This window comes from Nelumbo lutea, chromosome 1 (genome assembly GCF_056320005.1).
Source record: "Nelumbo lutea isolate HS-2025 chromosome 1, American lotus-T2T, whole genome shotgun sequence".
Taxonomy (NCBI): domain Eukaryota; kingdom Viridiplantae; phylum Streptophyta; class Magnoliopsida; order Proteales; family Nelumbonaceae; genus Nelumbo; species Nelumbo lutea.
Window position 1 is genome coordinate 58,298,901 of NC_142684.1, and position 16,035 is coordinate 58,314,935.

Here is a 16,035-nt window from a genome sequence, read left to right on the forward strand (position 1 = left end):
ATACGTAGAGTGCAAAACCTTATATTGCATTATTTTGTATGTATTTGAACAGTACATATTTGCATTTGTACTCTTTCCAAATTCAGCCTAAAGGGTTTAATTACGATTTGAACAAGAAAACATGTGGTACCAACATTTTCTATGTCTATAAATAAAATTATGATTGTTGGAGATCGGCTTCCATCAAGGCAAGCCCATGCCCACACCGTTCCAACAGCCTTTTACAATCTTGCATTGGGAATATCTCCCCATGAAATAAAGCACATAAGTAGGGAGATATTCTCGATGCAAGGCTGTAAAGGCTGCTCGAACGGGCTTTGCCCTGATCAAAGCCGAACTCTGATTGTTCGAATTGTAAGAACCAAAACAATTCCCATATCTTTCTTTAGGCAGTGTTTGGTTGCAGTGCAAATAAATTTATACTAATGCAAAACTATGATAGTGCAAATGATTTGGGTGCAAATTTTTATTTATTTTCGTTTCAAACTTTACCTTATTTTATTTTATTGCATTAAAAATAAAGTAAAATAAGACATGAAACAAAATGAAATAAAATCCAAAACAAAATTAAACTAGAATTTGCATTCTTTTCATTTACACTCCCATGCATTTATACTAATACAAATAAAATTGCACTGCAACCAAACACAGCCTTAAAGTTTATGCTATTTCCATCACTCCATAAATATCAATATGGGGAGTAACTTAAAAAAAAAATATGTAGATGATATTAGAGAGTGGAAACCAAATGAAACAATGAAAATCATCTATAGGAAGAAAAATAATTTTAAGATATAGAAAAGGGAATATATTTCTGTAGAAAAAATAGAAATCGTATATCGAAGATACCCTCTCATTACACATCAATACACATTGGGCATGCAATAGTTTATAGGGATTTTTAGACTGCACTCCACCTCAGAATTCTTATTTATATTACGCTATTAGAATCCAATGTATGCATACACATTTACCGCAGCTTCTGTGTTTATACAAAATTACGGTTGTTGGAGTCGTAAAAGCCAAGAATTATCAACGCTGAACACAACTAATATATCTATAAAAAATTATCATTTGAAACAAAAAGAAAACAATAATAAACTAAAATAACAGCTTTTGAGTGATAGGGGCGGAATCAAGGGATGCAGGGAGCTAGAGGTGTAAAGTGGGCCATGCCGAGCTGGTATGGCACTGCCGGTGGGTGGCCCGCATTAAAGGCGGGCCATGCCATGCTGGCCCGTAGGCCATTACGAGTCGTGCTGCACTCTCCGGTGGAAATTTTGGGGTTCGGCCCAACATGGCCCATGGCCCAGGCCTAGGCAGGACCGTGCCATGCCATGTTACGGGCCTAGGCTAGGCTAGGCGATAGGCCGTGCCGTGTGCTTGGGTCATGCTGGGCTAGGCCATAGGATGGGCCTTGGGCCTAGGCCAAACCGGGCTAGACTCACTGAATGGATTATGGTCATATCAGGATCAGGATTCAGGACAAAAGTCACATGATATGAATAATAAATTAATAACAAAATTAGGATTACCCAAAGAATAAATAAATAAAAGTATAAGACAATTCAAATAGGAATTTAAGAATTTTATTTCATTTAAATTTGAATGAATAATGATACAATGGTTGGATACTTCATAAACTTCATACTTGATGAATGAATACGAAAATGGAATAAATTAATAAAATATAAAAAATACAATATAGAATTATAGACTATATAGTTACAAATTGAAAATACAAAATTATATCAATAGAAAATAAATTAAATAAAACTAAAACAAAATTTACAATAATTTGACAAAATAAAAATTTATGGGTTATTTGTTAAAATTTACAATTTAAACAAAATTTACATATACATTATGATAAAAGCATTCACACACACTTTCACCATATGCTTCAGGTGAAAAATGAAATATCCGTTGTATGTAGTATTGTAGTAGCATGTAGTATCATGCCCTCCTTTGCCTTGTAATTGTAAAGTTGTAATATATATTTTGTGTCATGATTCATGACGACATCTAGCCAACTCTAGTACAATGGTAGTGCCGTAGTGTGGTACCTGCAATTCCTGCACTAAAACAACTAAACAAGACTTTGGTGGAACTGTAGCTTATACACACCGAAGGGGTTAGTAGATCACTGATTACGTGCCATGGTGGGTTTGGCGGTGAGAAATGTTCTCCAAGACTCTGACTTCTCCCAATATTTTTAAAATTATTTTCCATTATTTCAAAAAATCATTTAAATTGTGGGTTATTTCTTCTTTCTTCTCATGTGTGAGAAAATGGCTGGTCAAATGGCTAGTGCCACCCTTACTATAATAACTAAAGTCTTTTCTACATTTTTTGCAAACTACTCTTTTCCCCTTCTCCTCAACATTATATATTTTAAATATTCTCCAAATCGGGCTACTAAACGTGGGCTTTTGGGAAGAGCTGGCCTTTTTTTTTTCAATTTCTAAAAAATTAAAATTAATTTAATTGGACTTACCCCAGAATCCCAGATTAGCAGTTCAGAATCCCAACTTAATTTCAATGGTTAAAGCCTTTCAACATGACAACATCCAAGGCTCCAAGCCTCCCAAATTGTTAGCTTGGAGGATTAGACAATCATCCAATCAGACTATGAGACTATCAAAGTTCACTCAAATTGCAAAAAATGTATGACAGACTAAAAGAGACTAAGAGTCTGAGAGACTGAAGAAATTAAGAGAATAACTTAATAAGAGAATTGTTGAATGATGATTGTTGAATTGGTGTGATGAAAATGGTGGAGGATAGGGCTACTTATAGGAATTAAACATAATTCAATTGCCCAAAATACCTAAAAAACTAACTGTTATTTAGTTGTTGAGAGGGGTATTTTGGCCATTGTAAAGTTATTTATAACTTTACCCAAAAAGCCCCCTAAACTAGTTGTTATATAGCTATTAGGGGGACATTTTTATCATTTTCTTAACCCCCAATAAGAAAAAATGCAAAATACACAAATACCCCCCTAATATGGTTGTTTATAATTGTTGGGAGGTATTTCTGTAACCCCCCACCCCCCCTAAAAGTTGAAACTTATCGTTGGGCCCCTTTGGGGGCGGGGGCAATGGCTATATACAACATATCCTATAGAGGTATAAAGTGGACCGTGCTGGGAGGGCCCCAATGGCTATATTCCAGGTGGGCCGAGTGTGGGCCATGCCGTGCCGACCTGTGGCAGGCCGTGCTGTTGGCTGTGTTGTGGGCAGCACGACACGTCATGCCATCCCATAGGCCTCAAACTCCCGACCCTGCACGGCACGTACCTCTGTGCTAGGCTTGGCACGGCCCGTGGGCCTTTGTATCGGGTCGGGCTATGGGCGGTTTGGCCTAAATTACACCTCTACAGGGAGCCATGCCCCACAAATCCTCACTTATCCATCTATATTTTCCCCTCCCCCCAATAGCCCATTCAAATTTATCGCCCCATTCCCCAAATTCACTTAGGTTTTGGCCTCCACTTAAAAAAAAATCCAAATTCCACCCCTATTGAGTGGATTGACCACCAACTAGGGTGGATTTGAGATGAGCTGAGCTGAATACTTGTCTCTTCAAGCTTAGCTCACTAAAACTGTGTTAGGCTCGAGTTCGATTCAAGTTAAAGACTTGTGCTCGAGCTCGGCTCAGTTCAAAGCTTGCAAGTTCGAGCTTGAGCTCGACTGCAAGCCAATTCTTTTCTAAAAAATAAAATAGTTTTTATTTTATATACAAAAAATTAAGAATTATAAAAATTATTTACTATTATACATAAAAATAAAATATTATTATATATTATAAAAATTATTTATTTATTATACTAGGCTTGCAAGCCTCACAAGCCAAGCTTCATTGGGCTCGAGCTCAGCTCAATTAGCAAATCGAACTTGTATATTAGGCTCGAGCTTGACTAGAAGCTCGATTTAAACCAAGTCAAACCAAGCTTTTCACGAGTTGAGCTCAAATAACTCATGAGAAGCTTGACTCGTGGCCACCCTTATCACCAACTATTGGAATAATTGCTGGAACTGTTCTACTAAAATAAAAAGACATACTTGAGAGATGGTCAACTACCATGGAAGTTTCTTTGTGTTGTTGAGCAGAGGAAGAACAAAGAAAGACATTGAAGATATTGTGGATGAAAATGGAAGGGTGCAAGGGTTTATTCGAGCAAGAATGTTTTTTTGTGCGACTATACACAAGTGCCCCAAGGGTTTATTCAAGCAAGAATTTTTTTTTTTGTGCAACTATACATAAGTGCCCCTCCTTTCACATGTAAAAGGTGCACAAGTGTTCAGAACTTAAGGTTGCGTTTGATTGATGTGTAAATGTGAATCAACGTAAAACTCAACGGTCAATTCGCATTTACATCCATTTGTTTTCAGTGTAAAAGTGGACAGGTGTAAAACTCTACATATTCTCCACTTTTATAGTTGTTTGTTTTCCATGTAAAAGTTACATCGAAAATCAATGTAATCATACTTTTTGCTGCCATTTATATCGGTAATCGATGTAAATGATAAACCAATAAAACCGATGTACTTTTACATCCATTCTCACTTTTGCTAGCATTTATATCGGTAATCGATGTAAATGATAAACCAATAAAATCGATGTACTTTTACATCCATTCTCAATTAAAAAACTCCCAATGGTCCAACAAGCGATGGACTTTTACACGATGGATTTTTCCATCAACTGACTTTTAAATGGTGGATTTTTTCTATTGCATTCTGATGGAGCGCGATCCGGCTGGTCTTAGCTGTCCGCTGCCTTGCTTTCGAACGAGGTAGCAGGGATCCTGAAACGGGAGAGATGGGAAAGTTCCGGGGGGAACCCGGTGTAGAGGCTCCGAAGCTCAAGTTAGAATCTTTCAAAAGCAAGGTAATACCAGATAGCGCAAAGTTTTTGCATACCTCTCTTATCGGGGGGCAGGGGGCTCTTATAGTCGCTTCGCGTACTCGTCCCGAGGCCCTTGTCAGATCGGGTATGATTACTCTGGCGCTTGTCAACTCGGTTGTCATCCCTTCTACTGAGACAGAACCGTCACTGCCTAACCGTCTAACTGGAGATGGCGGCGTCAGTGGCGGTGGCAGGTGGCCGTTTAGAGTGCTGCTGCCAAAACGTCAGATCCCAAGTCAGTCAGGCGTGGCGCCCTCGGGCACGGAATTCCCTGGTGCCAGGCATGGTACGACTTGTTTGGCTTTGGTGCCTAGAAGATGATGCGAAGTGCTGAGCGAGGCGGTCTTGAGCTCGGAGGTATCCCGAACTGTAACAAGGTGGGTCAGTTCGGCGAAGTGTGTCCCGAGCTGTTACAAGGTGGCAGTTCGGCGAAGTCTACCCCGAGTTGTTACAAGGTGGCAGTTCGGCGAAGTCTACCCTGAGCTGTTACAAGGTGGTAGTTCGGCGAAGTCTATCCCGAGCTGTTACAAGGCAGTCAGTTCGGCGAAGTCTACCCCGAGCTGTTACAAGGTGGCAGTTCGGCGAAGTCTACCCCGAGCTGTTACAAGATGGTAGTTCGGCGAAGTCTATCCCGAGCTGTTACAAGGCGCAGTTGGGCGAAGTCAACCCCGAGCTGTTACAAGGTGGGTTAGTTCGGCGGAGTGTGCCCTTGTTGCCGCCTAGGCTTGACCCCTTTTGCCGAGCTGTCGTTTCTGCCACGTGTCTCATAATAAAGAGGTCGGGCCAAATTTTCCTTCATCAATTGCCCCCCACTCCTTGCGCCGAGGGCCTTGCCATGGTGCGGGGAGTTTTCACGAGGTGGTTGTAGATTTGTCCCATCCTTCAAACCTTCACTGTACGAGACGCTTTTGCTAGGTTTTTTCGATTTTCGAGAAGGCTGGAAACGTGCCTTACTCAAAAACGCTGGTGGTTGTGACCGTGCGTTTTAAATTTCAAACCAACTCGCGTCGCTGGGACGTGAGCGGGTCATTTCAAAAAGGCACGCCAATGTTGTACGTACGCCGTCGACTGTCAAGGAGACGTGCGGCGCTTCAGATTCGAAGAGACGCATGTTGAAGCGACGTCGGTTTCAAAAAGACGTGCTGACGTTTCACTTTTTTCGGAAAGACGTGCGCCAATCACGTCTCGACTTTAAGGGTTGCGCGGTTGGTAAGAACATGGGCCGTCGGATCGTCTTCAGTCTGCACGGTCGATTCTTGGTTACTGTAGCTATAAATAGTGGGGGACCCCGGTTGGTTTGTCACTTCTGCGGTTGTCTATCGAGTTCGCGTCCAACCTTCCAACTCGCGTCTGTCTCTTCCAGCTCGCGTCAAGGCTGGTTATACAGTCTTCACGGTTCTTTAGCTTGTTCTTCAAACTTTCCGGTGAGTACTTTCTTGAATCTATCTTTTCCCCAATGTCTAGCTTTGATAGCTCAGACGATTCGTCGAGTAGGGCCGACGTAGGTTCCACCAACCGAGCCGTGTCCCCAGACTGCCTCAGTGACCCCGAGGTGGAGCTTGAAGACTATGAACTAGTGGGCCGAGTTGCTTCGGGCAGTTTGGTGTCTACCTCCCGCCGAGGTTGGATGCTAGACAGGTTTGGTCCTTCGACCATGACGCCTGAGGGGCTTCAATCCATACTTCTGTCCTACAATCTTCCTGGGGGGTACACATATTTCATTCCTTCGGGTAGCTTTCCTTGGGAACACGGTCCCGACGAGATCGTGATTTTTCGAGAGCAGCTCGCCGCAGGGTTGCGACTTCCTTTCCATCCCCTCCTCGTCGAAGTCATAAACCACTTCGGTGTCACCATTGGCCAGCTTCATCCGAACTCTATTCGGAACCTGGTGGGGACGATATCCCTTTTTTGCGAGCAGAATTTCCCCTTGGACTTAGAGATATTCTCCTCTATCTTAATGCTCAAAAAACAGGCGGGTCCTCTTCCTGGGGGGAGACGGGCGTATTACCTTACTCCTCGCCAGGGTTTTAAGCTTCTGCACGATCTCCCTAACAAGGTCCCAGCGTGGAAGCGGGACTATTTCAGCGTGCGAAGTGCACAAGGATGGCCCTTTCAGACCGGGTGGGGTGAGGCCGCTCCCGACTCGGGCGTAACTCTTGATAAAGAGACGGTGAAGGGTCTCCGGCAGTGGGCACGGCAAGGCTTAAAGTGCCACCACTACTTAACGGAGGCTAAGCTTTTTGCAGTCAGCCTGAGTTCGGGTAGGTTTCTGGCTACGCGGTTTCTTGCTTGCTCTGTTCCTTCGTTTTTTCTGATGTCGAACTCGTTCTACAGATGTGATGGATGCGGAGAGAACTCGCGGCGGGCATTTGTTCCAAGGTATGAAGAGGAGGAAGTGGGTCGCCAAGCGAACTCGTACCGAGCTGCCCCTGGATGAGGAGCCCCAAGCCCCAGATCATACGACAGAGGATCTGCCCAGGGAGCCCGAAGTGACTCCACCGGTGCACGAGACTGCCGGGACGCCTTTCGCTGAAACCACTGATACGGGTGCTCCTGCGTACTCAAGTGCTCCTCACTCCGGGTATGCTCATACGCAGGCTGGGCCCTCAGGCTCGAGAGCTCAAGGGGAGTTTAGGAGCATGTTGATGCCAAACTACGCTCTTCAAAAGAGTAGGGATGCTACTTTCCCCGAGGAGGTCGCGGCGTGGACCGATCTTCCCTTGAATCAGGTCGCTTGCCGTGCCGTAACACATGCCATGGTGGTAAGTGAGATTCCGTCTTCCTTTTTTATTCTGTTGCTTCTGTTGTTATTTGCTCACTTGTTTCTTTTGGTAGGTGAATTCTTCAATTCATGCCTTGGCTGCCCAAGTGGAGAGGAGCTCGCGACAAGCGCGAGCTGCTGAGGCTGCTGCTCATGCGGCTGAAGAAGCCTTCCGTGCTGCAGAGGCAAATACCCGGGCTGCTGAGGCGGCTGCTTACGCTGCTGAAAAGGCTGCTCGCGTCGCGATGGCCAGACAGGCGAGGTCTCAGCGTGACGCCGAGGCCATGGGGGTAGTTGTCAAGCACATGGCGGACTTGAAGTTGGATTTGCAGCATCAAGTCAAGTATCTTCAGGAGGACATTAGGGAGAGAACACAGATTTTCTCCCAAGGCATTGAAGACGCCAAAAAGAAGGCAGTTGAATACTACATTGCCTCCCCGCGTTTTGATGATCTGATGGTGGACTATTACAGGAGGGGGTTCAAGTTGAGTCAGTGGATGATCCGGAATACATACCCCGACCTCGATGTAAGTGCCATAACCACTTCGCGCATAACTCAGGAGATGGCCAATGCTGCCGATGGCGAGCCGGACTCTGAAGGAGAGGCAGGGCCTTCGGGTGTTGTTGAAGTGCCTTCCGATGGCGAAGAAGTGGCTCCGGGCATGTAATTTTTTTTTTTTTGCCAATGTACTGTTTCTTGCAATGGAGTGTCTTTTTCCCTTGTTCATCTTCCCCGAGCTATTTCTTTGCCGGGTTTTTAGATTTCCGTGGTCTTTTATGCTGCGAACTGATTTTTTTTTTTTTTGCCAATGTACTGTTTCTTGCAATGGAGTGTCTTTTTCCCTTGCTCATCTTCCCCGAGCTGTTTCTTTGCCGGGTTTTTAGATTTTCGTGGTCTTTTATGCCGCGAACTGATTTTTTTTTTTTTGCCGAGCTGATAATGTGCTGAAGTTTCTCGGCTTGCCTTGTGGCACGGCCTGATTTCGTCCACTTCGCTAGGTGGTTTATAGGTAGTATCGCCTCAAGTTCACGATGTTCCACGTTTGGGGTACTCGTTTGCCTTCCAAGGTTTCGAGTTCATATGCGCCCCCGAGCGCTGTTTTTACTTTATAGAGACCTTCCCAATTAGGTCCAAGCTTGCCGACGCCGGGTTCGGGCACCATAATTTTCCGGAGGACCAGGTCACCGACTCGGAAGCTTCGTCGCTTTACTCTGCTATTGTAGTAGCGGGCTACCTGATGCTGGTATGCCGCTGTTCGGATGTGCGCGAGGTCCCTTACCTCGTCCAGTAGGTCGAGGTTGGTGCGTAACTCGTCTCCGTTCGTCCGATCGTCGTATGTTTCTAATCGCAACGTTGGTATTTCGATTTCTACCGGGATCACCGCTTCAGTGCCGTAGGTGAGGTTGAAGGGGGTTTCTCCCGTGGCTGCTTTTTCGGTCGTTCGGTGAGCCCATAAGACACTTGGTAGCTCTTCGGCCCACAATCCCTTAGCTCGATCCAGACGTGCTTTCAGTCCGCGCAGGATGGCTCTGTTCATTACTTCCGTCTGACCGTTTGCTTGTGGGTGCGCGACTGACGTGAAATTTTGCCGAATCCCCATGTCCTGGCACCACTCTTGGAACTTGATATCCTCGAACTGTTTGCCGTTGTCAGAAATTAGAACCTGAGGTAATCCGAAGCAACATACTATGTTCTTCCAAAAGAAGTTCTGTATGTTTCAGGCCGTAACAGTTGCCAGAGGTTCGGCTTCTATCCACTTCATAAAATAATCTACCGCAACAACTAAGAATTTTCGCCCGCCTGCTGCTGGTGGGAATGGCCCGAGGAGGTCGATGCCCCATTGTGCAAAGGGCCACGGGCTAGCGAGGTATTTGAGGTCGGAGGCAGGTTGATGGTGGATGTTAGCGTGCTTCTGACACTTGTCGCATTTTCTGACGAGCTCGACTGCTTTTGCCTTCATCGTTGGCCAGTAGTATCCTTGTCGAAGTGCCTTTTGGGCGAGTGCTCTGCCCCCCAAGTGTCCGCCGCACAGGTCTTCATGAGTGTCGCGGAGTACAAACTCGGCTTCGGTAGGTCGCAGGCACCGCAAATAGGGGAGCATGTATGACCATCGGTATAACCGTTCGTCTATTATGACATATTTGGCCGCCTGGCGCTGCACCCTTTTGGCGGCATTGCGTTCTACAGGGAGGGTTCCGTCTATCAGGAAGCTCGCGAGTGGATCGATCCAGCTCGGCTCTGCTTCTAAGATGGGAGCGACCTCCTCTATCCCCCTGAGAATACTAGGCCGAGGTAAGTCCTCTATGTACACAGTTCTCATATTGTTGTGACTCGTGCTGGCTAACCGGGACAGGGCGTCGGCCTCAGTGTTTTCGGACCTCGGGATTTGCCTGATGATGTGTGACCGGAAGTTGAGCAGGGCTTCTTTTACTTTGGCCAAATATGTGATCATGGAGAGATCGCGTGCTTCGTACTCACCGGTAACTTGGTTTACCACGAGCTGAGAATCGCTGCAGATGACCAAGTGTTTTGCCTTTAACTTTCGCACTAGGTCCAGCCCGGCGATTAGTGCTTCGTACTCTGCCTCGTTGTTGGATGCCGCGAACTCAAAGCGTAGTGCGTACTCTACTTTTGTGCCGCTCGGGCCGCACAAGACTATTCCAGCTCCGCTGCCCTGCCGGTTCGAGGAACCATCCACGTGAAGGATCCAGGGCTCCTCATCCCAATTCGCTCTTCGCCTGATCAGGAGAGATGCCACACTGGATGCTACTTCACGGGGTTCGAACTCTATGGGCTTAGGAGCTCCGTGTTCGCCGCAAATGGGGACCTCGGGCTCGACCTGTGGGGCTTCGTGGCTGAAAGTGCACTCGGCGATAAAGTCTGCCAAAGCTTGGGCCTTGATAGCGGTTCTCGGTTTGTACTGGAGATCGTACTCGCTGAGTTCGATGGCCCATTTCGTCAGTCAACCGGAGACTTCAGGTTTGAGTAAAACTTGTCTGAGAGGTTTGTCAGTTAGGACGATGACTGTATGAGCCTGGAAGTACGGGCGGAGTTTCCGAGCTGCTATTACTAGGGCGTATGCTAGTTTTTCTATCTCCGGGTACCTTGCCTCTGCTCCCTGCAAAATTTTACTAACATAATATATGGGTCGTTGGACCCGGTCTATTTCCTTTATTAGTACCAAACTGACTGCCTCGTCGCTCGCCGAGAGGTACAGTTGTAAGACCTCACCCACCTCGGGCCGGGCTAAGGTTGGTATACTAGCGAGGTAACCTTTTAGTTCGTCGAACGCGAACTGACAATCCTGGGTCCATTCGAACCCTTTGCCTTTGACTGCCTTGAAGAAGGGTAGGCAGCGGTCTGCTGACTTGGATAAGAAGCGGCTTAGAGCAGCTATGCGGCCGTTTAGCCTCTGGACCACTTTTACTTTCCGAGGTGGTTTCATATCTAGAACGGCTTTTACTTTGTCTGGGTTGGCCTCAATACCGCGCCGATTGACAATGTAGCCTAGGAACTTGCCCGAGGTGACGCCGAAGACACACTTGTTGGGATTCAACTTCATGCTAAAGTGTTGCAAGATTTGGAAAACAGAATCTAAGTCTTGTATTAACTCTTGTGAAAACTGAGTTTTGACGACCATGTCGTCTACATAGCACTCTATCTTCGTACCAATCAGGGGCCGAAACAGCTTATTTACAAGTCTTTGGAAAGTTGCCCCAGCGTTTTTTAGTCCGAAGGGCATGACTTTGTAGCAATACAGGCCGAACTCGGTAATGAAGCTGGTTCTTTCCTCGTCGGATGGGTCCATCCTAACTTGGTTGTAGCCCGAGTAGGCGTCCAGGAAGCTTAGCAACTCGTTTCCCGAGGTCGCGTCCACTAGGCAGTCAATTCTGGAGAGGGGGAAGCAGTCTTTCGGGCAAGCTCGGTTCAGGTCGATATAGTCGACGCACATGCGCCACTTGCCGTTTGCCTTTTTTACCAACACCGGGTTGGCCACCCAGCTCGGGTAGTGGACTTCCCTTATGAAGTTTGCTGCAAGGAGCTTCTCAACCTCCTCGTCGACCGCTCTCCAGCGTTCTGGGGCTAAGTTGCGTTTCTTCTGTCTAACGGGTCTGACTACAGGGTCAGTATTAAGCTTGTGAGTTATCAGTCCAGGGCAAATGCCGGGCATGTCGGCCGCGGACCAGGAAAAAATATCTAAATTTTGGAGTAAAAAACTTACCAGTTCGGCTCGTAGGGGATCTTCGATGGAAGCTCCGATGCTTAGTGTGCGAGCTGGGTCCGTAGCTGAAGCCTGGATTGCGACTGTTTCCTCCGTGGGCGAAGCTCGCTCCTCACCTTGCTCCACCGGCCGCTCCAGCTCGAGGTCATCGGTCGTCTTGGTTTTTCCCTTTAGGGCGGCAACGTAGCACTTGCGGGACTCGAGCTGGTCGCCCCGCGCTACCCCTATGCCGAAGTCCGTAGGGAACTTCATGGCCAAATAGTAGGTGGAGACCGCCGCCCGTAGGACATGCGTGATCGGCCACCCTATTATGGCATTGTATGGGGAGGGGGTCGCGACTACCAGGTAATCATGGTTGAGTCTGACCGCACAAGGCCATGTGCTGACTTCCACAGGGACAGTTATTTTCCCGAGGGGCCTAACTTCCTCTCCGCTGAAACCTACCAGGGGAGTGTTCGCGGGCTTCAGCTCGCTCCTCTTTAACTGCAACTGGTCAAATGCCGATTTGAAGAGGATGTCCGCTGAGCTGCCCGAATCTACGAGCACACGGCTGACCTCGAAATCGCTAATCCTTAGCTTAATGACAAGCGCGTCATCATGGGGGTAGTGGACTCCTCGCGTGTCGTCCTCCGTGAAAAAGATTGGCTCTTCGGTCTTTGGCCTCTTTGGGGGGTTACTTTCTTCGAGGGCCACTTCGCGAACTGAAGTCCGGGCTGCTGCCGAGGTACACCCCGCTACTACGGATCCTCCCACTATTACATGGATGGTTCCCCGAACTAGCCTCTCTTCCGGAAGCTGCTTCTGCAACGGTTCGGCAGGTCTGTTGCTAGACTCGGGTGCATCCTTTTCTTGCTCCCCTTGCCGACCTGCTTTATTGTTATTGTTGTACTGTACAAAATTTCTCAAGTATCCGCGACGGATGAGTCCCTCTATCTCGTCGCGGAGGTTATTACACTGTTCGGTGCTATAACCATGGTCTCTATGGAAACTACAATACAAATTCTTGTTTCTATCGTTCGGATTTCCCTTCAGGCAAGGTGGCCACCTAACGTATGGAGCGTCTTTGATCGTCATTAAGATCTCTGTCCGCCTCGTGTTCAACGGCGTGTAGTCCGTCCAAACTGCTAAGGGGGCCCGGAAGGACTGGTTCGGCTTCGGCTCCCGGATCGGGTTTTTTCTACTCACCGGGTTGGGGAGCTCGCCTTCTCTCTTTCTTTTCTCGTTCCCGTCTTCGGTTCATTGGTTGATCTCTTCCTCAGTCCTCATGAACTTATCCGCGAGTTTGAGGAATTCGGCCACGGTCGCGGGCTGGTTGGCCACCATGTGCCATTTGAACTCTTTGTGCGTCACCCCTCTTTTGACCGCCGCGAGCTGCACTACGGGGTCCAACCGTGGTATTTGCAAGCATGCCTCGTTGAACCGCTTGATGTAGCCCCGAATAGACTCTCCTTCTCTTTGGACCACTCCGAAGATGCTTTCCTCTGTTCTGGGGCACCGTCGACTGGTGACGAAGTGCGTGGTGAAGACTTGCACGAACTAGGCCCAGCACTTTATCGACCCGGGGGCCGGGTTCCTGTACCAAGTGCGGGCTACCCCCCTGAGGGTGGTGGTAAAGGCCACGCACATGCACGATTCGCTAGCCCTGGCGAGGTGCATTTGCGACTGAAAGGCGTCAACGTGGTCGTTGGGGTCGAAGGACCCGTCGTACTTATCCAGAGGTGGGAGTTTGAAGTCTCTGGGTAAGGGGACCGCCAGGAGTTCCGATGCGAGGAGGGAAGGAACGGAGAGAGCCGGGGTAGCCCCTACCTCGTCCGAGCTCGTGGCTTTGCCTCTGACTTCCGACAAGGCGCGGGTAGCGGTCTGGCGGCTTCGCCGGCGCCTTCGCCGTTGAGCGGGCCTTGTGCTGGTGCTGCTGGCCTCCGTGTTACCGACCTCGATGGGCCCGGAGTGCTGGTAGTCCGCCGCCAGAGCGCTGAATCGATTTTCGGTGAGCAGGAGCTCGGGCTTGGAGCGCCGGGGTTCCGACCTCGCGGGCGAGGTTCCCGACCCACCCGCGGGTTGCGAGGCGGGGATGACATTTCTCTCTCTTCGGCCTGGGGACGAGGCCTGGCTGTTGGGGTGGTTTTGGGGCCGGGAGGCCTTCGCCTGGCGGGGGCGCCCATCCTGCGAGGAGGCCTTGACCGGCCTCGGAGCGGGGTGGCGAGGTGGAAGTAGTGGTTGGTTCAGTGGCAGTTGGGGGAACTGCTGTTGGTAGTGATACTGGGAGATGTTGTGCAGCACTTGGTGCTGGTGAAGTTGGTGTTGCTGGAACTGTTGCATTTGGGCTTGCATTGCCTACATGCACTGCACCAGGTCCTCCAACCGGTCTTGGATAGCTGCCAGGGGGATGGCAGTTGGTTCAGTGAAAGTTGTCTCAATGGGGAGATGAAAGGGGACGTTTGTGGTAGAAGGGTTTATGGGTGCCACTGCTTGTGGCGTGTTCAGGATGGGGATCCCATCCGCCGAAAGGGGGATGGTGAACTGTCCAACGCACACTACGGGGACCTGAAGTTGCTCCTCGGTGGCGTTTGTCTCCGTGCTGCGTCCGGTGTTGCTGGAGGAGGCCATGAGTATTGGGATTTTTAAAGAAGAAAGGGGATATCGAAGTTTGGAGGGAGGCTTTTTGAAGCGTTTTCCCACAGACGGCGCCAATTGATGGAGCGCGATCCGGCTGGTCTTAGCTGTCCGCTGCCTTGCTTTCGAACGAGGTAGCAGGGATCCTGAAATGGGAGAGATGGGAAAGCTCCGGGGGGAACCCGGTGTAGAGGCTCTGAAGCTCAAGTTAGAATCTTTCAAAAGCAAGGTAATACCAGATAGCGCAAAGTTTTTGCATACCTCTCTCATCGGGGGGCAGGGGGCTCTTATAGTCGCTTCGCGTACTCGTCCCAAGGCCCTTGTCAGATCGGGTATGATTACTCTGGCGCTTGTCAACTCGGCTGTCGTCCCTTCTGCTGAGACAGAACCGTCACTGCCTAACCGTCTAACTGGAGATGGCGGCATCAGTGGCGGTGGCAGGTGGCCGTTTAGAGTGCTGCTGCCAAAACGTCAGATCCCAAGTCAGTCAGGCGTGGCGCCCTCGGGCACGGAATTCCCTGGTGCCAGGCATGGTATGACTTGTTTGGCTTTGGTGCCTAGAAGATGATGCGAAGTGCTGAGCGAGGCGGTCTTGAGCTCGGAGGTATCCCGAACTATAACAAGGTGGGTCAGTTCGGCGAAGTGTGTCCCGAGCTGTTACAAGGTGGCAGTTCGGCGAAGTCTACCCCGAGCTGTTACAAGGTGGCAGTTCGGCGAAGTCTACCCTGAGCTGTTACAAGGTGGTAGTTCGGCGAAGTCTATCCCGAGCTGTTACAAGGCAGTCAGTTCGGCGAAGTCTACCCCGAACTGTTACAAGGTGGCAGTTCGGCGAAGTCTACCCCGAGCTGTTACAAGATGGTAGTTCGGCGAAGTCTATCCCGAGCTGTTACAAGGCGCAGTTGGGCGAAGTCAACCCCGAGCTGTTACAAGGTGGATTAGTTCGGCGGAGTGTGCCCTTGTTGCCGCCTAGGCTTGACCCCTTTTGCCGAGCTGTCGTTTCTGCCACGTGTCTCATAATAAAGAGATCGGGCCAAATTTTCCTTCATCACATTCAAACGTAGCCTAAAAGAATACGTTACGAGAATCCAGATTTTTAGATGCAAAAATTTTATATTTGTAAGAAATGGGTTGAAAAGCATCTTTTTCTGTTCTAAATGGTGAGAATCATATGAACCTGACCCTTGTAAGTTTAGGTGTAAAAAGCTAACCGTTTTTGGGAAATGGCTATTGTTGCACATTACACCAAAAGGGTCATGAGTTATATGAGCCTTGAAGGCGAGCAAGGCCCTCTTATTTGTGTGGTTTGCATCTGGACCAATGGTAAGCGTGGTGGCTGAAATGGGGGTGGGAGTGAAACTGGCAAGAGACGCTGAATGCAGCAAACAAGCAATAAAAGAGAAGAACGATAAATTGCTCCCAAAATTTAAAGTATTAGAAATACAAGTGTATCAAAATACTTTAGATACACATTATGTTAGAGCAACAACTAACTATTAATCATCAATTGGGGGCATTGAAGCTCTA